Here is a 7,840-nt window from a genome sequence, read left to right on the forward strand (position 1 = left end):
TCCTGAGTGGACCAGCGCCACGTCGCAATATTTTTTAAAGCGAGATTTAGCAACATGTCGTTTATTTGTGCCCCATGCCCCAGTCGAAGAGACGAAGGAATCTATCGAACAGACGGAAAGTCCACGACTGAACGACTTCCTCGGTGTTCGAAAGGCAATAGTCAAATCAAATGCCGATAATTTAAAACTGATCGCTTTGTGACGCAGGTAAGACAGGTTTCCAGTATTCCAGTAGAACTTACGTTCCAATTACCAAACATTGACTCGAATCTCTAAGAGTCTGTTTAACACAAATGCGAGTAGATGAACCTTAGCTCCTCCAGATTAAGTACAGCCGCTGAAAAATGTATTAACCCTCGTGTAGAATATGGTCGGACGAACGCAAGCCTACCGACTGGAATCTAAGAGCGCTCTGGTATCAAGCAGAGATTTTATCGAGCGAATTGAGTGAAAAGCTGAATGAAGCCCACCGTCAACGAACTGACTGGACCATAGACGAGGTATCACCATACGCTAAATCTTGAATTCTGTTCTGCCAAAGGCATTGAACGAGGACAAGAGAAAGTATCCAATAAATCGTCATTAAGCAAATAGCTATAGTATTTCACGCCGCAGTTATAATTTCGAGGCTATAGTGGACAGTGATTTTGATCGCCATTCACCTGAGAGTGCCCGGAAATGATAATTTTGCAACTTCCGATGTTTACGCCAAGCTTCCTCTGGGTAAAAACCGAACACCGGTTTGGAGGAGAGCAAAAGTGAGAAAGCAAACCCCCAGCAGGAAGTCGTGCGCTGGGCTTGGAACCAATGAAACGACCAGGCAAGCCATGGATTATTGCTACAAGTCCCTCAGCATGCCCGCCATCGTATGAGGCGCAGAAATATGGTAGATGTCGAGCAAAGACGAGACTGCTTTGGGAGCTTTCAAGAGAACTAATCCATGATAAATCTATGGTCCTGTACCCAAGAAGATGGAATGACGAACTGTACGCATAAAAATACAACGATTGCGCTGGATAAGGCATATACAACCACATTCGAAGAAGTGGACTTTGTTCATTTAGTAGGGCGGTAGCAGGTATACTTGGCTTTATTTTGCATTTTCCATTGGCCCCCAAAAGAATTTTGTGGTGCGCTTGATTGAGATCGACCAAAATCATTCAGCTGGTTATAGCGCTACAATACTGATTTTTATTAAAAACTTTTTTTTTAAAACAAAGCTTATGCCCATGTCCAAATGATTTTTTTACTTTCACACTGTGTATGTAAGCTGTATTAAAAATTAATGCAGCTCAATAATGATTTAGTTTGTTTATCCAATTACTTCGGAGGTTAATTTATATTCTAAGCAAAGTGGGTTTATCTAATTGCAGTTGCATATTATCGTACTTACATATGTATACAGTCAGCGTCAAAAATATGAATACTCTGACGTTTCTTTATTTATATTTTCCATACCAAATTTTTCTTATATTTTTTTTGTAAAAATATAGTTCGTTCAACAGCAAAAACCCGTGGAATAATTTTTTTCAATTCCATATGGAGCTTGAGAAAATTCAAGAAATAGCAAAAAATTGGCATCAAGATATTCCACTTTTCAATTCTATTCCTTAGTAAAATTTTTGGTATGTAATTTTGTAAATTTTAGTACAGTAAGGAGTAAGTTTAAGGTCTCTAAGAATTACCGCTGATTTTTGACATTTTTTTTGTCGAGGGTGTTGCGCATTTCCTTCTATATAAAAACAGATTTTTCTTAATATGCTACACATTTTTCTAAGAAATCGAATTGAAAACTTGAAAATTTTGATGAATTTTCCTGAGCTCTATATTAAATTGAAAAAATTGATTCTGCTGATTTTTACTGTGGAATGAATTATATTTTTGAAAAGAACTATTTAAAAAAATTGGTATGGAAAATACAAATAAACAAAATCGTCAAAACGTCAGGGTATTCATATTTTTGACGCTGACTGTATGTAGGTATATAATATTGTTTGTTTGGATATACATATATGTAGGTATATCTAATATCTAGCATTTGCATAGAAAAAAAAATAATTGTATCATTTGCATTCGTTAATTAGCGTAGAACAAAGCGCTTTCCTAGCGCTTTCCTGCCAACAGCAGTCGGCGAAGAATACAGAAAAAAGAAATCTCGAAAATGCTGTGGCCACTGGAAGTGGGAGGCGCATAATGCACAGATACTAAAGCAACAACAACAACAACAGTTGCTAAAAAGCAAACAAATAAAATTCGCGACTCTCGAGGCTCGTTCTCATTGGCATATCTTTAGCAATTAGAAGAGGCCCACGCAGTTGCAGGAACAACAACAAACACAGCGACGCCAACAATCGCCACAAAGCAAATCCACCAACAACAACTGGAGCCAACAACTTGCAGTGTTGAATGCAGCAGCAACAGCAACAACACAAATAACCAGCAACAACAACACCCGAAATGAAAGAAAAAAGGAAAAATAATCGCAAAAATCAAAATAAAAGCAGTCACTTGTGAGAAACGGAGTGAGAATAACAACAAATAAATGCATATGCGAGTGGACAGCGGCGACCGACTGCGATGTGAACACAACGACAACGACAGCAACAATGCGCCGAGTAGGAGGCAGCCGCAATTCTGCAGCAGAGTGACAAATCCGTTGCAGTTGGCCGTTTTGCACGTGTTTTTGCATGCAACATCAGCGCCAACAGCAAAAACAACAAGCTGCACATGGCCAACCGGCAGCAATAGCATGGAAGGCAATGCAAGGCAGCCAGCAACAACAACTCTATTATCCGCGTGTTTCGAGTATCTGTGTGCGGCTTAACACAAATACTAGCGCAGCTGGTGTGTGGAGCAGAGAGAGCGCAGCGCACACATGCAAGCATAAATGAAGAGAACACGACAGAGCGCTCACGTAGGCGCTTCGGCGCGTCGTCCAAGTATGTGTGCGAGAGCGTTTCCTTTGAAGTGTGTGCGTGTTTCCGTTTTTCTTGTGTGAAGGCATGTTTGTGTGCATGTACGAACATGCGCGGGTGAATGAGGAATTGGTGTTAGTGTTTTCAACTCGCACATACATTCACACACAGGCGCGCGCTAGGCAGCATGTATCACAGAGGGAGAGCGCGCTCGGCCGTGTAGGCTGTTTGTTTGCGCGCGTGTATGTGTGGGGCGCATTCTATTTAGAAAGGCTGCTAGCAGCCGCACGGGGAGCGCAGTGCAGCGCAGCGCAGCGCAGTATCGCACCGCTGAGATACATCGCCTGGCTGGTAGCGCCAGTATCGGTTCAACGTCAGAACCGTACGCGTCTTATTTCGTAAGAGTTTCTTTAGAGCGTTGTGTCGTATTTGCGCCGGAGTCACAACAATAAAACTATTCATACGTCACAATCATTGGCGGCCAACGCGCCACAAATACTTGTAAAATTAACAATCGATCGTGTTTAGAGTTACATATTTATTTGTAAATTCGTTATTTTCGCGAAGCAAAAAAAAAAAAAAGACAAAAGTCCCCAAAGTGTTGCTTATTAAAACTCGAGGAATCAAACAATTATACCAACGGTAATTTGAGCCAGAGAAAACCAAAAAACAATAAATGCGGATTTTAGAAGGCAGCGCTTTGAAGCCGTCAATTGGTTGGTTGCAAATTGCAGGATCAGCGACGGATTGACGCGACCACGCGTTTTTTTTTGCTGCTGCTTTTGATACAGAAGCGACTGCTATTGTTGTTGTTGGAGTGGCAACAACAGTGTTCTAATCGTGCAGCTGTGTTGTTGTTGCTGTTGTCATTGTTATTGCCAGTTGCTGCTGCTGTTGCATATTGGTGGCGCTGTCAAACCTTCGGCAACCACACGCCAGCCCGTCTGCAACAGCAACTGCAGCAACAACAAACAACACCAACAACTCTGCTTTTTTTTCTGCTGCTGCGACGTTGGCAATGCGGCAGCTGTAGCATGCCACAGCATCAACACTCTGCTGCCTGTGCTGTTATTTGTCATTCGCAAGTTGACGGTGTTGGTCGCTCGTACGCTCGCTCCAGCGTTCGCTCAGTCAGCGGTTAACGGTTGCGCGTAACAAAACAACAATAAATGCCTACCAAATGGCTTTTGTAAATCGGCAGGCGACGGTATAGCGCGTAGCATTATGCCGCAAACAACGGCGACAGTGCGTGCCGCCTGCATGCAGCAGCTAAAGCCAAGCGCCAGCCAGCTGAAAAGTTACATGCAAATCGCTTCAAAACGCGTCACGATCAATCTACGTATTAGCGCAATAAATAATTTGGTGAATGACAATGACAACAACAACAACAACAACACGAGCAGTAGCCGTAGTAATATCGGCATTGAAAGCTGAGCTAGCAAAAGCAGCAGCAAAATAGTGCCAACAACTGCCTAAGGCGCAAGTTAGTGCAAGCGGACTTTTAGAGAAGTTTTTAAATTCATTTTTTTTCTGAATTAGAAAAAGTTAAATAGCAAAAATGTTCGCCGAAACAAATAACAGTTGGCAAGAAAATTTCATGCAAGTGATTTATTGAATTTTTTTATTGGTAAATTTCATTAGAAATTAACAAAAAAAGTGAACGTTTGGAATTGCTGACAACCTACTACTTAAGTATTCTTAAAAGTGTTTTAAAGTGCAAGCGAATTGGACATTTATTCAAATATTTGGTGCTAAAATTCCAAATTCAAACCAAACTGCACAACTACAGCAACAAGAGCAACAAAAACGCCCAATTTTCTGCGCCTTTCTAAAAATTCGCCAGCAGTGCATTTCATTAAAAGCAGCAAAATCTCTAAGCAAACAAAAGAAGTTAACGCGCCGCCACTCGAGAGTGAAGGACCAAAAACAACAGCAACACAAAAAACAACTAAACTTTAGCGCCACTTTTTGCCAACTACCTATCTGACTACGAGGAGGCATTTAAAAAAAAAAATACTACATTTTAAAATTGGCTAGTACGGCTGCTTAGTTAACCACTTACTTTGAAGCTATTTATATCGCAAATATTACAAAAACACTAAGAAAGTGGGAAACTCAAGACTTCTTCTACTCAAATTCACAACAACAACTGACTACTATTAAGCAAATTATTACTTTAGCTTGGAGAAAAACATTAAAACATTTACAAGCTTCAACTAAATTTTAACTACATAATTACAACTACAACTACAACTACAACTAAGTACTAACACTAATGCTTTCGCCTATTTAAAATAACAACAAAAAAAAAAGCAAAAACTTACCAATAATACTATTTACCACTTAAAAAGCAACTAAAAAGTACCTTTTTACTACAAAAAAAAACTAAAAGCAAAACAAAGCTAGTAGAACAAATGCCCAGCGGTGAAAATTACGCCGGCAAACAATTTTGCAAAAAGGTAGTGAGCGGCCTTGCACACCCACTTCGGTGATACTAAAACAAACAAAAAAAAAAACAAAAACATTTAATTGGAAAGCAAAGTAACTAAAAAGTAAAAAAAAAAATACTAAGCACGTCAGCTAAAATAAATTTTTACTACTCTTTTTCACTCCGCTTTATCAACTACATACATACTAAATGAGCAGTATACTAGAGCAAAAAGTAGCCTAGAAAAAAGCGCAATTTTACACTTTTCGCATTAAAATACAATAACTACAATTAAAAATCTTGCCAATCTACATTATGAAAAATTAGAGTGCGAAGCAGTAAAGCATAAACATTAACTACTAAGCTAAGTCATAGACTTTTTTGTCAAATTCAAAAAAAAAAGAAATGAAAAATATGAAAAGTTAAAAATCTAAAAGCAGAACAAAGTGCATAAAAAGCAATTCAAGTGTCTTACTTAATAATTCAACTGAAAAAGGAATAGATAGAAAGAAGCAACATCGAAGTAATTAAAAGTTTCATATTAAAAAATTTTAACATTTTCATGCATGAAATTTAAAAAGCAAGAAATAGCAACAACAATAGCAATACACGCTCAGTAAAATCAACTAAAAGCTTGCCAGTTTTTTTTTAAATTAATAGATATGCAATATCAATAAAAAAAAAATGAAAACAAAATAAAACTGGAAATTTTTACTAAAATGCTTCTGGATTAGCATTAAAACTTAATAAAAAAAACATATACACACACACCTATATAAAGTATAATAATAGCGCAGTGAACAACGAGTACATTTTGTGATATTTTTAATAATCCAGTTGAGAAAGAGAAACAACATAAAAAAAAAAATAGTAATAGAATGTGAAACGCGCACAAAATCGAATTAACAATTCGGTAAACAGGACATTTTAAAAGAAAACAGTGTGTGGTAAATATTGCAAAAAATTTACTTGGAATTGAAAAAATTTTAGTTGCAAATGAAACTGCATTACTGTGCACAAAGTCTCATAAAAAAATAAATTAATTAATAAATAAAATCAGCAGCTAAGAAGTTTTACGCCCCAAAAACGCGTTCCTGCACTCCATCAAAAAGCAGCGCGTTAACGGTGTTGCCGCTTTCGGATTAAAGTCACAAAGTGCCAGCGCCAGTGTGAAACAAAAGGTAGGCCGTTCAAATATTTTGATATGAAAATAAGTTTTTACCTTTACTTCACAATCTTGAAAGCCTTCAATTACCAGCTTGTGTTTGATTTCTGAGCAGATGGGATGCATGTGCACGCATTTGCCGACGGTAAAACGCTCTTACAGCAGCATACCACACTAAGCTATTCAGGCTTTCAGCACTCTATTCAGCTATAAGTTTTCTATTGTTATTAATTGAGTGCGAAAGCATTTACCCCTTGAAAGCTTGACAGTGTTGCCATCTTCTGATTTTCGAAAAGCACCAAAAACTTGGAAAAAAGCGTTTTACCACACTAAAAGCACCAAATTTTTTTGAATCAAGGGATGCTTTTTTCATAACATAATACCGAAGTACTGCACATTAAAACTGGTATATCTCGAGAAAGAAAAATTGAATCGCATCAAATGAAAATGATGCCCTAATTAGAAATGAGCAAATAATTTAATGTTTTCATTATATAACCTCAAATATCGCTAAAAACCGTATTTTTGGCACTTTGAGGTTAGGATATCTCAAAATTCTAGTTCCAGAGCAATTGTGAGGCCAGATTTGGATTCAGTAAAAAAAGAAATACTTAACTTACTTTCGTACTAGCATTTTCAACGCGAAAAGAATTTAACAAGGTGGCTTTGCAACTTCAGCTTTTTATCTATCATTGTTGTATTTTAGTCCATTTAAATTTGTAGATTCTTGTAAATTCAGTGCTGCCACAGCCTTAAATATTTCAAATTATTTCAGGTTTTAACTATCTCGAAGTAATTTTAGTTCAGAAAAAATCACTAAAAAAGGCATTAGGCACTAAATAATATTTTTTGGCGTTTTAATTCTCAAAAAGCACTAAATCTAGTGCTTAAAGCACTAAGTTGGCAACTATGAAGCTTGATGTCGAGTTTAAACTTTATACCTTAAAAGAGGTAAATAGTATCTACAGATAACTATATTATTCGAAAATTCGCGGTAAATTTTTTATTAAATTCAATACAATTTAAATTGAAAAAGCGGATGACATAGTCATCTAGTGTCGGAATCTCATAGAAATTTATCGAATCGGTCACGAATTCAGATTCAGGTGACAGCGGTACATTTGTGAATGAAATTTTTAATAGAACACATGTTAGATGATTTAAAAAAAAAACAATTTTTCTACCACTAAGCCCAGAGTCGACCGATCTGTAGATATGATTTTCACTACTTTTGGTAAGTCTCTGGCCAAGCTTCTCCTCCAATTTGGGGTGTGCGTCTTGATTTCGTCACACAAGGAAAAACGTTTTATAATTTAGATGGTTCTCGAAACC

General features: G+C 37.4%; 1 long non-coding RNA gene across 1 annotated transcript; it reads left to right on the forward strand.

Moving 5' to 3' along the window:
- Positions 1 to 3,265: 3,265 nt before the first annotated feature.
- Positions 3,266 to 5,759, forward strand: LOC108366901 (uncharacterized). The gene is made up of 2 exons (XR_001848174.1): positions 3,266 to 3,631; positions 4,455 to 5,759. It is a non-coding gene; the product is annotated as an uncharacterized LOC108366901 (long non-coding RNA).
- The last annotated feature ends 2,081 nt before the right edge of the window (positions 5,760 to 7,840 follow it).

This window comes from Rhagoletis zephyria, unplaced genomic scaffold (genome assembly GCF_001687245.7).
Source record: "Rhagoletis zephyria isolate East Lansing unplaced genomic scaffold, Rhagoletis_zephyria_1.1 Rzeph_scaffold_02441, whole genome shotgun sequence".
NCBI classification, from domain to species: Eukaryota; Metazoa; Arthropoda; class Insecta; order Diptera; family Tephritidae; genus Rhagoletis; species Rhagoletis zephyria.